General features: G+C 48.1%; 1 protein-coding gene across 5 annotated transcripts in view; it reads left to right on the forward strand.

The window, feature by feature from the left end:
- Nucleotides 1-19,292, forward strand: part of TEX26 (testis expressed 26) — a 188,925-nt gene that overhangs the window by 68,447 nt on the left and 101,186 nt on the right. For all 5 annotated transcript variants that reach the window (XM_067016800.1, XM_067016801.1, XM_067016802.1 and 2 more), the window contains 2 exons: nucleotides 5,835-5,880; nucleotides 13,611-13,657. The gene's annotated coding sequence lies outside the window, so the exon portion shown is untranslated. The remainder of the gene's footprint in view (nucleotides 1-5,834; nucleotides 5,881-13,610; nucleotides 13,658-19,292) is intronic.

A 19,292-nucleotide genomic window follows, 5' to 3' on the forward strand; every position in this document is an offset into this window, starting at 1 on the left:
AGCCCTTGTGGACAGCTGTCATTGGCCTCAGTCTCCCCATCACCTTTCATAACTGGACTCCACAATCCTCTCCATTTTGAAGGGGAAAACCAGGAGATGTATTCTATGCTTTAGCTTACTGTGATCCGGACGGAAAAAATATGGAGATGGTAAGATCATTAGGATTTGGAATACTAAGACTTGTCAGAAATTGACTCACTTATCATGATGCTTTGCAATTTAGAAAGGTTCAAAGAAATGAAATCTGGAGCCAGTCCAAGCCCTGCTGGGTGCTTCCCATTTCCTGGCCCCCCTGTTCTTTCCAGTGGCATATGCTGAGTACACCCTGAGTCTGGGGCGCTGTCCTAAGCACTGTATGAAAGCTTCAGGTTATTAGAGGTGACAAAATGCTCTCCTGAATCCCTGGGCTGCAGCTAGTTGGATAAAATTCCTCTAAACCCAACTCCTAAATGAGATGAGAGCCTTGATGCCCTTACTGAGATTAAAACACACAGATTAGCTAGAGAGATTTCTGAAGAAGGGAGGAAATTATCAGTCCTAAATTGGACCTCTTTGCATCTTAAAAAAAAATCAAAGATAGCCCCTTTGAAAAACTCAATCCTTCTAGATTGTTATCTCCCATGTCTATTGCTGTTACTGAGGCACAATGAAATGTTTCAGATGCCTCGAATTCCAGGAATTTGGTCTCTTGCCAGAGCTGCAGAGTGATATGAATAATTTCTGGGCTCTGATACTCAGGATGGATGTATTTCTGGGATTTTTTTTTTTTTTTTTTTTTTTTTTTTGGCGGAGATACCACTGGAGTCTCTCTCTTAGAGAAGTTGGCGATTTCACACTTTGAGACAGGCTCGGAGCCTCCTTTCAGGGTAAGCCACAGCAGAGCAGAGATCTCCACTTCAGGCAACTCTCTCCATTTTTTAAAGTCTTGTTGTAAGAAAAATATGCCAACATCCAGGGGCAAAGATTTGTGAAAGATAAGCCAGCGGTGCACGATACTTTGTTTCTCCGATTTTAATGTACTTAGAATAACGGAGCCAGTGTGAATCTTAGTCTGTAACCTTGGATGTGCAAGAAGTATAACTTACTTTATTTTCCAAAACTCGAGTTCAATTCTATTTTGAGCACCCACCATAATATCAGTCACTGCAGGGGTTCCCCCACCCACAGGGTGCCAGAGTTCGGGGGCCCGTTGGTGGGAAGCGATCACCAAGGCCCCTTCACGCCTGAGGCTGTCTCGTACACAAGACTGCACCAGGTGGCACGTCTGCCTGGAGCGCCACGCAGCCACTTTTCTCACGTTCCTGGGGAACCACTGCTCCCCCGGCAGCCCCTCTGGGAAGCTGGGCTGCGTGCCCACTAAGACCCTCAGCCCTCCCTTCCTGCCCCTTCCTTGTGGTTCTTTTGCTCTTCTTACTCTTCCCCCAGCCCAAGGAGGCTCTCCTTCGGTTCTGGGGGAAACCCTCCTCCCTTTATTCTTCCTCCACGCCACACTGTCCCCACTACGACCCTCCCGCTTGCCCGCCCTGCTCCAGGTCTCTGCATGCCTTACTGCTCTTTGAACACCCCAAGCACACGTGCACCTCAGGGCCTTTGCATGTGCTGTCATCACCCCCAGGAGCAACCTTCTTTTCTGAAATCCATGTGGTTCAATCCAGTGTTACCCACTTCTCCGAGAGGCCTCTCTGACCATGAAAATACACTCTCCCACCCACAGACCCAAATTTCCTTATTCCTTCACCCTGCTTTATTTATCTCCATAGCAATTAGCGTTATCTGACACACGATATATTTATTTGGCTATTTATTTATTATCTGCCTACGCATTAGAATATGAGCTCCACAATGGCAAGACCCTTCTCTATGATATTCCATCGGCCTAGAACAGCACTGGGCACATGGTATATAGTCAATAACTATTTGAAGAATGAAGGAGTGAATGGCTTGTGGGGAGCGCCTAGCCAGCGACAGACACCGGGCTAGTCACCAACGTTCATTCAACAGGATGACAGAGCCAAGGGCGGGCGAGAGGCTGCCCTGAGTTTGGCTGGGTGACTGAGGCTCAGACATCAAGGAGGCCACGGGCAGTGGGGAGTGTGTGTTGGGAGACCTGTGACCTCCAGGTGAGGCTGTGATGTCGGCTGAGGCTTGGAGACCAAGCAGGCGAGGGTGAATGAGGGCCGCCCTGAGGACTGTGGGTGCAGCGTGCAGGCCCACCCACTGTATCCAGCTAGTGCTGGACAGTCTTCCAGTCCACCCTCACGGTGACAAGTGTGGGAGCTGATCACAGAGGACTTTGTAAAGGATGCCTTCTAAGGAAGTCCCATCCACACATGCGTGCCAGGCATTGTTTGGGTGCTGGGGACCCAGCGGGAAAAGAAACAGATAAAAGCTCTGCTCTCAGGGGACTTCCATCCTAGTGGAAGGAGACAGGCAATGTGCAAGCTCAATAAGGAGCGAGTTAGGGAGTGAGGGCCAAGGAGAACAAATATAGCATGGAAGGTACTAGAAAGTACGTGGGTGGGGGGATAGGCAACGCTCACTAGACTCTGCTGCCGGAGGGACAAACGCCAGTGAGCTGCAGGGGTTGCAGGCGAGGCTGTATGACTCAGGAAACAAGAATCTCATCTGAGAATGGACGTTGAGAAGAAGCGTTAGAGATTTTCAGGGAAAAGAGGAAGTGTGAAATGGTCTTGGAGAGTGGGAGATGAGGGACGGCCGCCAGGAAGCACTGAGAACTTATTTGTGGTTTGTGGTCATGGATTTGAAGTCGGACCACTCAGCACGGTGGTGTGGTTTCTCTCCAGCCACATTTTCACATGCGTGCATGCAGGGGGTGGGTGGAAAGTCAGTTTGAATCAGGGGTGTGCTTTTGCCAAGAAAGAACAGCAACAACAAAAGAGAGAGTTGGGGGTATATAGAGGAAGTGGTTATAACTGACCATGGAATTCAAGCCAGATATGAAGGAAAATGAGGCATGGAAGTGTCAGGGGACAGTGAAAATGTGTTAGGATCAATGGATTGAAAGTCCTAAGTTAAAGCTGGAGTATAGTGCAAATAAATTGGGAAGACTGGAGGTAGGATGTGTGAAATGGAGTTCCTGGAGGGGTTCCAGGTATTACTAACAAAATCAAGGGTACGACCGTGGCAGTGAGTGGCTGAAATATGGTAGAAGACAAGACTATTAAAAGGTAGGTCAAAGAAATGAGAAACCAGTAGACCGGGCCGATTATTTATGATATTCAAATCCCAAGAATTATGAAAAGTGTTGTGCTGGGGAGAATGGCAATGTGTGCAAGGAGTTGAATTTTATATTTTCAATCTTCTATAAAAATATAAGGTACAGAGAAAAATTGGGGGTCCAAACGGGTCCTTTTGATAGCTTAGTGGAGAGCCTCTGATCTTTGCCTTCTTGAAGGACGTGTAGGATTTATTTTTAAGATTTTTTTGTAATTTATTCAACTGCCAGTAGTTCTTAGATAGTATTTCCAGCATTGTACGTGGGCTGAACTGGTGTTTGCTGGGAAAAGGTATGACAAACCTTTGCAGGTGAATATGGCGTCACAACAGGAATATCTTGACCGTGAGGAACTTGACTCTTTACTATCTTTCTCACTTCCTCTCTGTCTAAGGAAGAAATTGACTGGTAGACTATTGATTATTCCCAGAAATAACCTTAACAAGAAATGTGTGAGATATATCTAGAGCAATAGCAACTTTTCTTAAAAGAGTAAAAGAAAGCCCAAATAAAAGGGAAGCAATATGTTCCTCAATGGGAAATTTTAATATTGTGAAGATTTTACCTCTCCCCAAATTAAATGTCAACTTCAGTGGAATTTCAATCAAAATATCTAAGAGATTGCTTTGAAGCTCAACAAGTTGATTCTAAAGTTCATCTGGAAGAGTAAATATGTGCAAATAGCCAAGAAAATGTTGAAAAAGAATAAGGAGAAAAGACTGGAATTACTGGGTATCAAAGCAAGCTGTTAAGTTAAAGTAAATGAAAGAGAAAAGATACTGGTACAAAGGAGAGACAAATAAATCGATGACAGACCTAGGTATAAAGGGAAGGTAGTATTTGACTAAACAAACCTTTCAGATTAGTGGGAGAACAGTCTAACAAATGATATTTAGCTATTTGTTAAGGGAAAAAATTAAGTCCTTAAATTACAGTATACATAAAAATAGATTCCGAATAAAAATCTACATATTTTTAAAGTAGATACTAGAAGAAAATATAAGAGGACATCTTAATAAAATGGGGGTGAAGCAAAGTCTTTTACAAAAGCAGAACTCTAAGGACAGAAGTCCAGAAAGATTAACCAACAGATGTGACAGCAAAACTTGAGGAATATTCTGTGCAATAAAAGATTAAAGTGTAAGAACTTCCAGGATAGGCAAAAATGTATTTATTTGTGTTTTTGTTTATTAATAACTGCATTGTCTAAAAGAGGATTTGGGGACACCTACAGCAATGGATAGAGAATAGAATAAAAGATAATACACATGCACACAGGTGAATGAAGATGAAGGAAAAATATATATATAGGAAGACAAAGTCAATGAACAAAATATACTCCATAATACACCCTAAACAACTTTTTTAAACGAACAGCATATTTTTCTTTGAGTTTCCTAGAAGCCAGAAAAAAGAGGAAAACAGCATTCATTGGCCACTTCATAGTGTCCATAAGATAACAATTAAGGTGTTTAAGACACATACAGATTTCTGGTACTGACACTGGAAAGAAACGTGTCTAGTAGGTCCCTTCTGTCTTTGGAAATAAAAAGAGCAATAAATTAATCGAATACAAAGTGACAAATTATTTGTCAAATTTAATGTAGCCATGTATGGGGACAGATGGTTATTAGATTTCTGGTGATCATTTCCTAATGTATGCAAGTGTCAAATCATTATGTAGTATACCTGAAACTAACATAATATTGTACATCAACTATATTCCTCAAAAAAAATGTAATGTAGCCACATAATGTCAAACAAGCCTTGTAGCTGTAGTGTTGATACTTCCCAGATATTGGCAGGCCTTCACCTCTTGTATCTACCAGGCCACTTTACTGGCTTTGACAAGAAATCCAACCGCACCAAGCATTTAATGATTTTTCTAGATACTGAGATTTGAGGGGTCACTGGGAAAGGTCACACAGTCAAGGTCTTGCCACTTCGTTGCCCACTGTCCCCACCCCCTCCTCCCACTCTTTCTTGGCCCCTTCATCCCCTCTCCCAGCCAACTCCACCCATGCTCAAGTCTTCTTCCATCGGCAGCTGTTTCCCTCCCTCTGGTCCTGGCACCAGCCAGTGGGCACCCTACCCTTGGAGCCAGCCATTTACCCAAAGTGGGGTGGTGTAGCATTTCCCCATGAAAATCTGGCCGCTCTCCATCTTGTACACTAGGATCGGGAAGCCAGTCGCTCCTTCCTCACTCCCTCCATCTCCCATCTGGCGAGGGAGATGCTGACCATGTCAGGGAAGTCCCTGCCTCTCCTTCCAGGCTGGCCGATGCAGTTTGGGGTCCACGTGACAGAGGGTTCATCAGCCTAAGCATCTAATTACAGTTAGCTCTCAGCTCCAGCACTGGCTTTATAAATAAATTTCTTATTTTAATTATGAACCTGCACAGTGGAAGGAGCTGATTAAACGAAGAGAAATCTGAAATCACTTCTGATCTGGGCAAAGTAAACAAGTGCCTATTTCCAAGACTGTTCTGCAAATAGAACACAGACACGACATAAAGGACACTCGTCAGATCCCCCCCTCCCCTGCGCTGTTGTTGTTCTTGATGTCTGAAGATGATTTCTTTTTCCGTTCTTTGCTTTAGTTACGAGGATCCTGACAAGTGCCTGCTTCTCTATGGTGATGATCAGGTAGGTGTGTGGAGGGCAGGAGAGGGCAGGAGGGGGCAGTCGGCACTGATTCAGGGGCCAGAAGACCATCTGCCATCCTTTCAGGGAGAAGCAAGGGGGAGGGAAGCGTGTAGGAGCATCTGTGTCTTGAAGCCGAGGTGCAAGAAGAGGAAAGAGAAGAGGAAATACTGCATTATGGCAAATACATAAAATACTGAGAAGTGACATGTACGGAGTGCTGGCCTCTGCCCGGTGCTGTGCCTGGTGCCTTCAATCCTCACACCACGGCCACCAGGCGATGCTCTTATCGCCCTCTGTGGGAACGGGGCCAGTGAGGCACAGAGAAGTCATGCAATTTCCCCAGTTTCCATGCTGCTAGGAGGTGACAGAGCTGGGATTTGAACCCAAGCAGCCTCATCTGAACCTGCATTTAACCACTGTGCTTTACTGGTTCTTAAGTAAAACGAAAGGGATGTTCCAGGTAAATGTGTGAAGAAATGGGGCTGGGAATGAAGGAATCACTCGGACAGCTTTAAAGGGGGAGCACAGGTGGAAACGCACGTTTGGTTGGCCTCCCATTGGGCAGGGGAGGCTGCTGTTAATCAGGGCCAAGAGGAAAGGGGCCAGGAGGGAGGAGTCCTTCTCTGGATTTTGCTTCACAATTAGAAATAAGGTTTAAATGCAAATTCTGGTGGAAGAGGAGACAGAGTGATGTAAACACAACTGAAGTCGATGGTGTGATGTCCTAGAATCTTTTTGAAGAGCACATTGGAACAGGACAAAGACAAAACCACGAGGAGGGCGCCAGATTCTTGGATCAGAGAGTGGGACAGAGGAAGAAGGAAGAGGGCCTGTGGCTGACACTGAAATGCACTGGTCCCAGTTTCTAATTTTGCTCGGGTGTCACCTTTCTATTTTCCCTAGAGCCCTTTAAGACAGGTTTTTTTTAAATTGAGGAGCCGTTAGAGGGCAGATGGGCACTCCTACAGAGACCTACAGTCCCGGGCCCTGCACGGCGGGAGCGGGGAATCTGCACTCACGGCCCAACTCCAGGGGGCGCCACCCACACAGACTGCGACACGAATGGTGTCTCTGGATGTGTGTTGCGCAGCGTCCAGGCCTGGAATTCCCCTCCCAGTGGAAGCTGGCACCAGGATGGGATGGGAGAGGCAAACCCACCCCATGCCCGCAGGGTCATTCGTGCCCCTGTGGTCACCAGCCCCAGGCGACTGTTAAATCCGGCTCCCGGGCTCTGCCTGTCCCCCGCGCTCTAGTCCTGGGTGCCGTCCAGCCTGGTGACTCTGGCAGTGGTCCAGCAGAAGCCAGGGAGGCGAAGCCAGGGCCCATGCAGGCGATGCTGCCTGTTCATTATAATGCAAGTTCATTGGCAAAAAATGCAAATGATTCATTTCACTTCATCCTTCTGACAGACTGTGCTCGTAGCAATAACTGGCTGCTCTCTGCACCTGCCATCGCTGCTGCACTGCTCACTTTGAGTGGAAGGCCGGCCACACTTCAGGTGTATATATAGCAACCGTCGTGAAAGCCGCCTGGGGGAAACTCGATCATCCACTGCCCCCTAGTGGACCGGACGTGAATGAGCCCGTACGCCGTGTTCCTTTGATTTAGGTCCTAAGCGAATCAGAGTCGTGTTTTTGTTTCAGGAATAGTTTGCGGGGTCTGCTGCTTTCATCGCTTTTGCTCGTGGCTGTGGTTCTTAATTAACAGCACTTTAGTAAGAGAAAACGTCAATCATGGGTCGCTCTTTTGTGGAGCTATATTTGAATGTTAAAAAGTCTCGACATTTTCAAACAGTATTGAGCCTTCAAATGATGCTCATTTTAAAAATCAAATATTCTTTAGGCTGAAAAGAGGCTTCCGGTGAAGGTAGCGTTCAAGAGCTCATGTTGCCATCTAGCAAAGTTATGAGTTGTGCCTGAGAGAGAAGTAAGTTTATTTACGAAGTAGAAGCACTGGCTCTGCCTGTTTTATCACCTAAGGTCACCTGACCACCCTTCGGCAGCTTTCAAGGCCTTCACAATTTGCATATTTTTTGATGGGTACATATCCCTGGAATCGGGGACACGTTCAGCATAAGGGAAGCTACACTGACGACCTGCTGGCAACGACAAGGGAAACGATTCATCATTGTCGTACCACAAAAGGCTGTCTCGATGTGTGACTATCCTTGGGCTTCTTTCTTTATTGCATCTGGCCCGGGATTACGCACTTAAAGATCATTTGATAATACTCATCAGTGTTGCATTCAGCATACTAAGAAATCTGTTTTTTTTTTAATTTTTAAAAATTGAAGTATAGTTGATTTACATCTCTGCTGTACAGCAAAGTGACTCAGTTATATACACATATAGACATTCTTTTTTCATATCCTTTTCCATTATTGTTTATCACAGTATATTGAATATAGTACCCTGTGCTATACAGTAGGACCCTGTTGTTTATCCATCCTGTGTATAATAGTTTACATCTGCTAATCCCAAACTCCCAGTCATTCCTTTCCATCCCCCACTTCAAACCCCTTGGCAACCACATGTCTGTTCTCTATGTCCATGAGTCTGAAGAAACCTGTTTCTTAAGAAGGTTAATAATCTACTTTTATACCCTTTCTAAGCTATTTGCACATTGCAAGGACCTGAACAGATTTGTAACTATTTCAGAGTTAAGTGACATCATTGTTCTGATCTTTTGGCATATCTACCACTAGAATATTGTAGATACTAGACTAACTCCCCTTCCATAGCCTGGACTCTTACCACAAAGACCTCAATTAATAAGGTCTAGGCCAATCATGTCCAGAGTATCCCTTGTATGTATGGATTAGCTTTTCACCTATGCATCTAGAATGATGCTAGTTATGTGCCATTCTTGAGAGAACTGAAAAAAAAAAAAAGTCCCTCGAATTATTTTCTGTGCTTAGTGGTACAGATGAGGAAACTGGGCAGAGATGGTTACATAAGAAGTGGTATCTGGGTGAGATTAGCATGGGGGTAGTGCTATATTCCCCCTAGGACAGCCGTGTTCATTTAATTCATTTATTTCGGGCTGACTATAGGGTACACATAGTCCTGATGATAGGAAACTTCTAAGAGAGAAAAATGTTGGTGAGAGAGCTTTGGTGTATCAGCATAGAACAGAACTCAAATGTTTCCACGTCTGTGTAGATCAGAAACCGCAGTAAATGAAGTGCTTCAGAGTTCTTCCTGAGCAAACTGTAGTTTTCCCCCAGAATGCCACAGGAAGTGCTGCTGGTGATTCATCAGGTTAAACTTTTCCTCCTTACTCAGAGAAAAATGAAGCTGCTGTCCAGTGTGAAGGCCCAGTGGGTTCTGGGCCCTGGGGATGGGGTGGGGTGCAGGGGGAGCGGGAGGAAGGCTTGTGTACTGACCGGTCAGAACATTCCAGCCGTGAGACTTGAATGGTTGCTGAAGAACATAGTGAAAGCTTCAACTCATGGAAATTTTCAATCCAATAATAAAAATTAAATAGGCGCGGGGTATAACTTATCAGAGAGAAATAGGTCAGTAGAGCTGCCTTCCTGTAGGTCCTCATACCAGCCCAATGAAGCTCTGTGGCTGCCTATTTTTTAAAGTTGGGCAAGACGCCTATCAGATGTCTCCATTTTGCCTGACCTAGTTTAAATCAGTCAGTCAACATGTCTCATGGACCCGGAAGCCCCAGAACTGAGCGGTCGTCTGGTCTACCCCCGGCCTCCTCAGCCAATATCTTTGAGGTATCATCTCTAAGGAGGTGCTGGAGTAGGACTGAATTAGGTGCTAGAGGCAAGGAGAAGGGAAAACAAATTGGGGTCGTAGGCAAAGCTAAGAATATTCTTTCAGCCACGTTGGGAATTTGACAACCTAACTAGAAGAACCAAGGCAAAATACATGGGAAATGATTTAACAGTACACATAAAGAAGGCACATAGAACACAACCAATATTTCTGCTTTCTGACCTTATCCTGGTGCTTCCTCCTGTTAAGATCATCGGCCTCCCTGCACGTGGGAGGTGGGCACAGTGGTACAGCAGGCGGAGGTGCACAGAGAGAGGCCCTGTCCCGATCTGGCCGTCATTCAGCCGAGAAGCTGGCTTTCCGTGAGGCTGCGCGCACGCCATGCTGCAGAATCCTCTCCAGCTGGTCTCCAGCCAGGCTGCCTCATTGGTGATACTGAGCAGGTTTTATGTAAGAGTTTCAAAGCTGCTGCTGCTGCTGCTGCTGCAGCAGCAACTATAACCTGGCCTTTCATGTCTCAGTCTAGACAGATGCAGGGTTGAATAAAGGCTTCCTCCAAGCCCCGTGTCACGTTGGCCATCTGGAACGTAGCCGACCACTCATTTAGCAAATTGCTCTGTTTAAATGCAGCTGCTGTGTCTCAGTGTTTTCTGCTACCAAGACAGATCGCATGATTCCTCTGCCTTCATTTCTCTAAGCCGTTCCTCTCAATCTGCCTGGGAACTTAAAAAGCCTGTTAATGCATGACAAGGCACTTGACCTGCATGATTTCAAGCCTGGAAGGAGCATTCGTCTTGTGCTGGGCCGTCCTTTCCTCAAAAGCAAGGGCACCTTGCCTGTGCTCCCTGTCTTAATGAAAGCCTCCTTTATATTAAGAGTCCCATTCAGCTCCACCATGCCCAGCTATCCGACACTGTAAATATTACCCTTTAGAAATGCATCCAGAGGCCTGGTGCAGGCGGCTGGCCTGGCAGCAAGTAGGGAGGTGACCTCAGACCTCTGTGGACAGAAAGGTGTGCCTGACAGCTTGGTGCCTCTCTCCTTTTGGAAGCAGGGATTGCAGTCATTAGCAGATAATGTCAACAAAGCCCCTGAGATGGTTGGAATAAGAGTTGGAAGCAAAATGATTTCAGACTAGCAATGAGCGCTCAGGTTTGGTTTTGTTTTCTTTTACATTGGTTTTCTTTTTTCCAAAGGAAAAGGAAAAAGGGGAACCACCATGGCTAAGCACTTGATTGTCAGGATGTCACTGGTCACCGTGGCCTGGTCTTGATTATCATCTGTTGTTTATCAAGCAAACAATCCTGCTGTGACCACTGGTTTCACCAACTGCTTAACTCATTTGGGGTCATGGTATCTTTAAGTCTAGAAGTCAGAAGGCAAAAAAGTGAGTGTTTATTAAATAAATACCATGTGCTCCACCCTTAGCTAGGCCCAGTGGAAAAGAAAAAAAAAAGTACAGTAAATGATCTTTGCCATTGAATCCTTTAGGAGACAAAAAGAAACAAATACAGAGTATTTAGCACAGGGCAGTTGGGAGGTATGTGGGTTTGGAGTCAGATTTCCTGGGTTTAAATCCCAGATGCAGTTTGGGGCAAATTCACCTTCTGAACCTCAGTTTTCTCATCTGCAAAACTGGGTGGACATTTATTTATCTATTGGAGTTATTTTTAGTGGAGATTGAATCAATTTTGTACATTGTAAGAATTCAACAAACCCTACTAATGGTAGTTGAAGGATGCACAGTCTTGACTATAAATGCTAGAGGAATTCAGAGGGAATGAAGAACGTTTTGGACTGGGAGAAACAAGGCAATCAATGGGTTAGCTAGATCCTGAAGGAAATATAAACTCTGGGTAGAGGAAGAGATCTGATATGAGCAAGACATAGAGACAGCGGGCAGATTAGGAGGCGGGGCAGCTAGGTGGACCAGAGGGAAGAGCTCTCACTTTGGGGTGTAGGGGTGGAAATGTTGAATGGACGAGGAGCTCCACTGATGGAGAATCTTGAAATCAAGCTAAAGGGTTTTTACCTAGTCTAATTGGTAACAGGGAACCATCGTGATTTCTTTAGCCGGAAAGTGACAGAGGGAGAGCCGTGGGTTAGAAAGACTTACCTGGTGCCTTGGGTGGTTAACTGGAGAAACCGGGGCTGGAAGACAGGGTCCAAGCCCCGCACTGTTCCAGGCCCGAAGGATGAGGGGTTAAGTGGAGGTGGCCCCAGGGTGGATGGGGTAGAATAAGGCTGGTGTTCCCTTCCCCACAAGACAGCCTGATGCCTAAGTAAACACCGGGAGGGAGGCAGGGAGGGAGCGGGGGGGAAGGAAAATTGCAAGAAACCCGTTTTTATGGAGCACCCTTTCCGAGCCGGGCTTCCTCAGCCCTTCTCATTTTATCCGGATCCAACCGTAGGCCCTCAAGACGCCAAGAGACTAGCAGGCCCCAGGGGCTACGGAGCCTCTCAGAAGGGGAGCTGTGTTCCAGCCCGATGGGCTAATCCGTGTGGCTTATACCTGTGGAGAATGTGACATCCTACACACGCAGGGTCGTGTGGGAAACTGCAATCCCAGCTTGGGATTCAGGGTAGAGCTGCAGACGTGGGCGCCACTAGCTTAGGGAAGACAGCTCAGCTCTGATACTACAGGAGCATGAGAGAAAGAGAGAGTGTGTGTTTTGGAAGAAAAGAGCAGAGGATTAAGATCCCAACCTTAGAGGCACAAGGAAGGAGCTGAGAGGGGCAAGGAACCAGAAGAAGCCATGGGAGGAGAGGTGTCCAGGAGGAAGGAGCTCATTAGTAGCTGAACATCCAGGGAACTCGGGGAAGATGAGAGACTGAGACAATTGCATTTGATGTATTAGAAATGGAGCCTGTAGCAAGAAAAATGTCAGTGGAGGAACAGGGAGACAAGCCAGATTGCAGGGCTCTGAGGAGGGAACGTGGGGGAAGAAAATGACACATTGACTAGGAGAGATGTGGAAAGAGGGCAAGAGTATACCGTGATTTCTTGAAATAAAATGAGTTTCTAAATGGTACTGTAATCGCAGGAAAAAGTGACAGAACCCAGGGACACTAATGTAATACTCATTAATAGACTATGCGCTGGAAAAATATTACAAAAGACGCATGATGCAGAATTTTGGGTGTATGTCATACTAAGGTTAAAAAAAAAAACAAAAAAAACAACACACTGAGATGCCTTTTGTATCCAGACTGAGCAAGAAAATGACATGACCTACTGTGAACTCCACAGACTGTGAACTCAGCTAAGACCACAGCTCGATCCAGCGCTGATCCACCTGAGCTCAGAGACCACGTGAAATGTAGCAAGCCCAGAGCTTATGCCACTTAAGACTTCTGTTACCTTGGGCATGCCATTCAAGCTCTTTCTGCCTCGGTCTTCTCATCTGTAAAATGGAAATAATAAAATCGCCTACCCCAGAGGATTATTGTGAAGATTTAATGAAGTAAGGCATGCAAAGCAGCTCATTAGAGCAGTACCTGGCACTTATTCAAGGAGATATTTCATCACGGGACACCATCAACAAACTAGCAGTGTTGATTTCATACGAGAGACAGCAAGCTCTGCTATTCTACACGCCCTGCTGTTATGCAAGTGTTTTTCTCTGTGTCAAATGCTGTTCCAAGTGCAGGCCACTGGGAGAAATGTCCGGGAGTGATCAAGGTCCTCCAAGGGCATGGTCACATGCAATATGGGGCTCCCTGTGACCCCGGTCTGAGCATTTGGACAGGGCGGCCTGTCCAAACTCATGTTCCACTCAAGGTTATGGCAGCTCCACTTGCTGGATATGAAGGCCCAGCTGTTTGGCGAGAAACAGAGACACCTGAAAGCTATCCACTCCCTTTTAAATGGAAAAAGATTGCTTGTTGTTTCTGCTGAGGGAACACCAGCATTTAGTGTGCAGGAAATAAATGGAATGTGTTGGCTTTTTACTTCTGAAGGGAATTTATTTTTCTTTTCTTTTTTGAACTGTGTTGCAGGGCTGTGTGAACATTCTGGTTTTGGCTTCTGTCGGTGAACTATTAAGGTAAATATTGAAGTTTAAGTCGAATTTCTAAAGGTAGGGGAATAGCACTTTTTTTTTAAAGCAAGGACATAATCTCTTTATGTAACTGTTGCCATGGGGTAAAAGAATAAACCCAGAAAATGCTCTTACGATAGCTTAGGGGTTGGCTTTGCTTTTTCTTCTTCTTTCTAATTTTCCCATTCCCACCCCGTGCTGTACTCATTTGCCTGCTCTGCTCTGATGTTCCCCTCTCCTGGATACCACTACGGACCTCCAAAGTTGGTGCATTTATTCATTCGTTCAAGAAATGCTTTCTGAGGATGGATCAGATCATTCTGCTGTGTTCAGAGGATAGAGCAGTGAAACCAAAACTAGTCACAGAAGGTCAGGGTGGACATTGCAACTAAACATAAAATCTTCAGCGTATCAGCTAAAACCTCATCCGCCTGTGTCAGTCAGGGTGGACATGCTGCTGTAACAAACAAGCCCCTACATTCAGTGGCTTCTCACATTACAAATGTATTTGCTGCTCATGTAACAGCTCACTGCCTGTACTCGGTGGGTGGCTTCCACGTGGTGATGCAGGGACCCAGGCTCCCCTCGGGTCTTGGATCCTCTGCATCCAGGCAGCATTTGAGGAAGAGCCTGGGTCCTGTGGGGGATGTTTGGGGCTACGCCCGGAGGTGCTGTGGGTCACTTCTGTCCGGATTCCCCAGACCAGGCACACGGCACCCCGATTGCCGTGGAGGTCACGAAGGGTGAACAAGCACAGGGGGAGATGGGTTTGGTGGGTTGTCAGCCTGTCGTTGCCAAGCGACCTGTGCAGGAGGTACCAAGAAAACAACACGCCGTATGTCTCCTGGGACATTTCTGCTGCTGGCACCAAATCCCCTGTCACCAGGGATTCCTCTCTCCCCATCGCCTCTCCCTTTGCCCCTTTCTGCTCCTCTCTGCCACTGGCGGGCCCTCTGAGTCCATCTCTCACAGCCTCTGGTAGAGGTCATATTGGCCTGGCTACAAACGTCACACTGGGAATGTGTCCTTCTCCCCATCCCAGCTTTTCAAATTCCTCTCCCGCCTTCAGCACTCAGATCAAACCCTGCCTCTTCCACGAGGCCGCCCCGATTACCGCACAAAGCCCTCCCTCTGCATCATCTGTCCCTGACCTGGGCCTTCCCTCTTCACCTCCTCTTTGGGAGCTTTTATAGATACGCCTCATCTTTCCAACAGACTTAATGCCACTAGAGAGGACAGCACCTGCCACCCAGCAGGAGCTCCAGACATGGTTGTGAGAGAGGAGAGTGAGGTGATAGGACACAGCGGTTCAAGCTCTGTCCTCGAGGCTTGGCTGCAGCCAGACCCCACGGCTGCCCCGGCGTCCTCATCCATAACCCAAAGACAGTAACGTCTGCACCGCCTCTCCTCCCAGAGGGGCTCTGAGGTTCGGATGAGGTCATTCAGGTGTATCCAGAAGGAGTGCAAGGAAGGTTCGTCCCCAAGTGATCCGACCGAGAGGCAAACGCGCAGTGTCCTCGGGGGCGGGGGGGGGCTCAGGTGGGTCCCAGCACCTGCCAGGGAGCAACAAACTCCCGTGTATGAGTGAGACAAGGAGGTGAAGGGGTGGCCGTCTGGGGGGGCTTCTTGGAAATAGGAGGTGTACTCCGAAGTCAGTGGGAAGGGGTAAGTCTGGAAGGAACACCCCTGACTTCAGGCACTGAGGTTAGCGAAGGAACAGCTTTTGCAAACAAAAGAAAGAGTTGGTAAAATCACCTTGTGGCTGCATTCAGACTCGGCTTAAACCCGCACCGGACGCCCTAAAGACAAGCACAGGTGCGCCCAGGACCCAGACTTAAGTAAACCCGGTCACTGCCCCCTGCCAGTTTTGCCTTTGCCCCAGCCTCTGGGTGCCCTCTGGGATGTCACTCAACCTGAAGGGCGGCTCCAGGCTCGGGCACGGGAGGGCCTGCTGAGTCCCAGGCTGACCCAGCATCTGTGAGGTGTGGGACGGAGGGATCTGCGGAGGAGAGAGGCCTTCCCCCGCTTGAAAATGTGGGAGCAAATACAAGCGGCAGCCCAGACTTCCAGAAAAGGCTTAAAGTTAATGCTGAGCCCGACACCACAGCTTAAATGTAAATCCCACCCTGACCCCAATGACCTCTTATGAGGAGACACAGATTCCTCTGAATGGACGTAGCACTGGTTGATTTTAAACTTCTGGGGTAATGAGAAAACCACAATCTCTACAGAACATTTAATTTCTGCTTAAGCAGAAGCCAAGTGGATTGAAATCCAAGCATCTTTGCTCTTTTGCTCATTTTTGGAAACTGCCAGAAAGAGAGGTGCGGGGTCCCTCTCAGGGGAAGGTCACACACCACACCCTCCATCACTCAGGGAAGACGTCACTCTGGGTCACTGTGCTGTCTCTCTTTGTGGCTGTGGGCCCTCTCTTCGGCCTGTCACAGCGACGCTGGGAACACAGAAGCACGGAGGTGAGGGCCGTCCTGGTGGAGCATTCAGAGGCCGGTCTCACTTTCAGGGGTGCTGCACGCTGACACACGAGCTGCAGCGCAGGCACGCAGAGATCCGCGGAGGCTCCCGGGCACAAGCAAGCCCTCCAGCGACACTCGGCGCAGACGCCCTAGGGACACCCCCCCAGGCTTCCCACGGGTAAATGTGCACACACCCGTGAACGCGCCGCGGTCCTCCACACCTGCAGAGCCACCTTCACGTTCACCCCGTGGACGCCCTGCACGTACTGTCAGTCACACGCGCGCACGCACGCCACGCCTTCCCCAGTGTCGCCACACAGGCGCTTTACAGACGCCCACACATCCTCCACAGACACCTCAAAGTATACCCCAAGCCCCCCGCGACGGCGCTCCAGAGGTCTCCCCCGGATTCCCACACGGGTCTCCCCCAGATTTCATCCCACCGTCTCCCAACGCAGACACTCACGGACGCCCTAGAAAGCACCCCCTCCTCCCTGTGCACCGCGCAGGCCCAGCGCTGTCACCTCCAGCACCCTCACACACCAGGGGCACAGCCAGTGCCCCCCGACCCCGCGCACGCGGGCAGCCACACACCCAGGCCCCGTGCACACGCACACACAGAGCCGTGTCCGCAACTCAGACGCCCAAGCGTGTCCGCCCCCTCCCCGCGCTACGGCACCATCCCCACAGACAGACTCTCAGCCAGACCTCACAGACCTCGCAGAAACACGCTGTCAGACACGTGAACGTGGAAGCTCACAGGCCCAACAAGCGCAGACGAAGACACAGACGCCTCAGCTTCGCTTCTTCGATCTGTCATTTCAAGCACTCTTCCGGCTGTCATCTTGAAAATCACTAACAGTCCTTGAAAAGCTGTTTAAAGACAACTGAGAATATGGTGCAACCCTCTCTGGTCCTGGGGAAGGGGACAGAAATCCACTGAAATGAGATCAAATGGTGCCCGTGAGAAAGTCAGCCAGGGGACACCTCCCACCACGCCCTCCAAGGGTGGCCTGCAGAGCCCGCAGACCCAGGGGTGGCTTCTGGGACACACTGGCCCCTTTGTCCCCCAGTGGCCTTGTCAGGAAACAGTCTGTTCTGACCCCTTTCTCGCGGGAGGCTTCATCCTGATCTCAGAGACAGCTTTTCCTCCCATACAGCCCTGCAGCTGGTCTCCGCACAATACAAAAGTAGAAGAAAAAAGAGGTGATGCTCTAAAAAAATCCTCAAATTCTCTTAGAAAATAGGTGCTTCTAAAGAGGGGTAAATTGTGCCTGTTAGGAGGAGGAGGGGAGAGACAAGGAGATCAGAAAGAAAACCAAGAGGATGGATAAAGGGACTAGAATGCAAGAAATAGCCCAGACCAGCTGGTGGCCATCTGGGAACCGCAGAGAAAAGGAAGAACAGAGTTGCTGAGTTTCTAGCAAGTGGGTGCAGTTTCTCATGAGAGGAGATTACTGCTTTGAGGAAGTGGAAAGAAGCCAGGGCCGTTTTAAAAAAAAAAAAAATCGAGTGGTTTCCCTAAGGATTGGATTGCAGTGAGTTTGCTCCAGTCTGAAGTAAACTAGTTAAGGACATTATCATTTGGGGGAAAGTTAGGAGGTTAGCAGGCGTCCGAGGTGCAGTGATATAGAGACTTCATCTCTGGATGTCGATGTAAAAATGGACAGTGGAGAAAAGGGAAAGATATCTGGATATACCTCATACAGATGTTTTTTTAAACCTCAAGTAAGACCATAAGGAAGGCCAATGACTATAGGATAAGCAGCAAATTATTGTAACCAACTGTTTTGATTTCGGTAAAAATTTGAGGTAAATTGAATGTGTTTGCATAGGGGCTGTCTATAGACGGGAAATAAATTATAAAATCAATATGGACTGTGCGATACAGAAAGACTCGCCCCACAGAGAACTGCAGGTCAGTGTGTCTGAAACTCAGCTCTTTGTGTCTTTGCCACCCACCAAAAATTAGCATGTCCTCTCTCTTCCTCCGGAGTGGAAGGCACGCCACTAAGTGGTGATGCCACCACTTAGCTCCCACATGCAAATAATTGGCCACCACGTCCTGACAACACTGTCCCTTTAATAACTCTAACCTGGGCCCCCCTTTCTCTCCCCATGGCCACTGCCCCATGCAACCTGCCATCATCATCACAGCAAACTCCTAACTGGCCTCCCCGGCCCTAATGTTGAATCCCTGCACAGCGACCCCCACATTTTCATAGGGTGGTTTTGGAAAAAAAAAAAAAAAGCAGATCTAATTTCTCTTCATTCAGTATTTGCTCTAGGTGCTGGGATACGTTGGTGAACAAAGCAAAGATATCTGCCCGCACAGAGTTAGAGTTTAATGGGAGGAGAAAGACAATAAACATCATGTTTTGTATGATATCTTGGAAGGTGATAAATGCTGTGGAAAAGAGGAAAAACACAAGCAGGGTACAGAGTATCAAGAGTGCCGAGTGTGTCGGGGTTCCCTGGTGGCGCAGTGGTTGAGAGTCTGTCCGCCGATGCGGGGGACGCGGGTTCGTGCCCCGGTCCGGGAGGATCCCACGTGCCGCCGAGCGGCTGGGCCCGTGAGCCGTGGCCGCTGGGCCTGCGCGTCCGGAGCCTGTGCCCCACAACGGGAGAGGCCACAACAGTGAGAGGCCCAAGTACCGCAAAAAAAAAATAATAATAATAATAAAAAGAGTGCCAAGTGTGTGTGTGTGTGTGTGTGTGTGTGTGTGTGTGTCTTTAAGTACTGTGGCCAGAATAGGCCACAGTGAGAGGCTGGCATTTGCTCAGAGCAGGGGATGGAGTGAACTCCATGAATAACTGGGGGAAGCACATTCCCTGTAGACACGATAGCCAGAGACAGGCCCTCAGGTGGAATGACCTGGAGGGCTCTAGGAACAGCAAGGGCCATGTGGCCGGAGCAGAATAGATAGAGCGTGAGAAGGGCAGGGGTGAGGTCAGGGGTGAGGTCAGAGAGCTAAGGGAGCTTGGTCACATGGGCCTTGTAGCAGGTGGACCCACTGCAGGGTTTTAAGCAGCGGGTGACCTGCTCTGACTTCCATATTGAACAGTCACTCTGGTGATGATGGTGACCAGGGGTAGCAGAAGAGATTGTGAGAGACCGTGCTGTGTCTGTCCTGCTCAGAATCCTGCAGTGACTCCCCTTTGCTTTC

Source organism: Kogia breviceps, chromosome 16 (genome assembly GCF_026419965.1).
Source record: "Kogia breviceps isolate mKogBre1 chromosome 16, mKogBre1 haplotype 1, whole genome shotgun sequence".
NCBI classification, from domain to species: Eukaryota; Metazoa; Chordata; class Mammalia; order Artiodactyla; family Physeteridae; genus Kogia; species Kogia breviceps.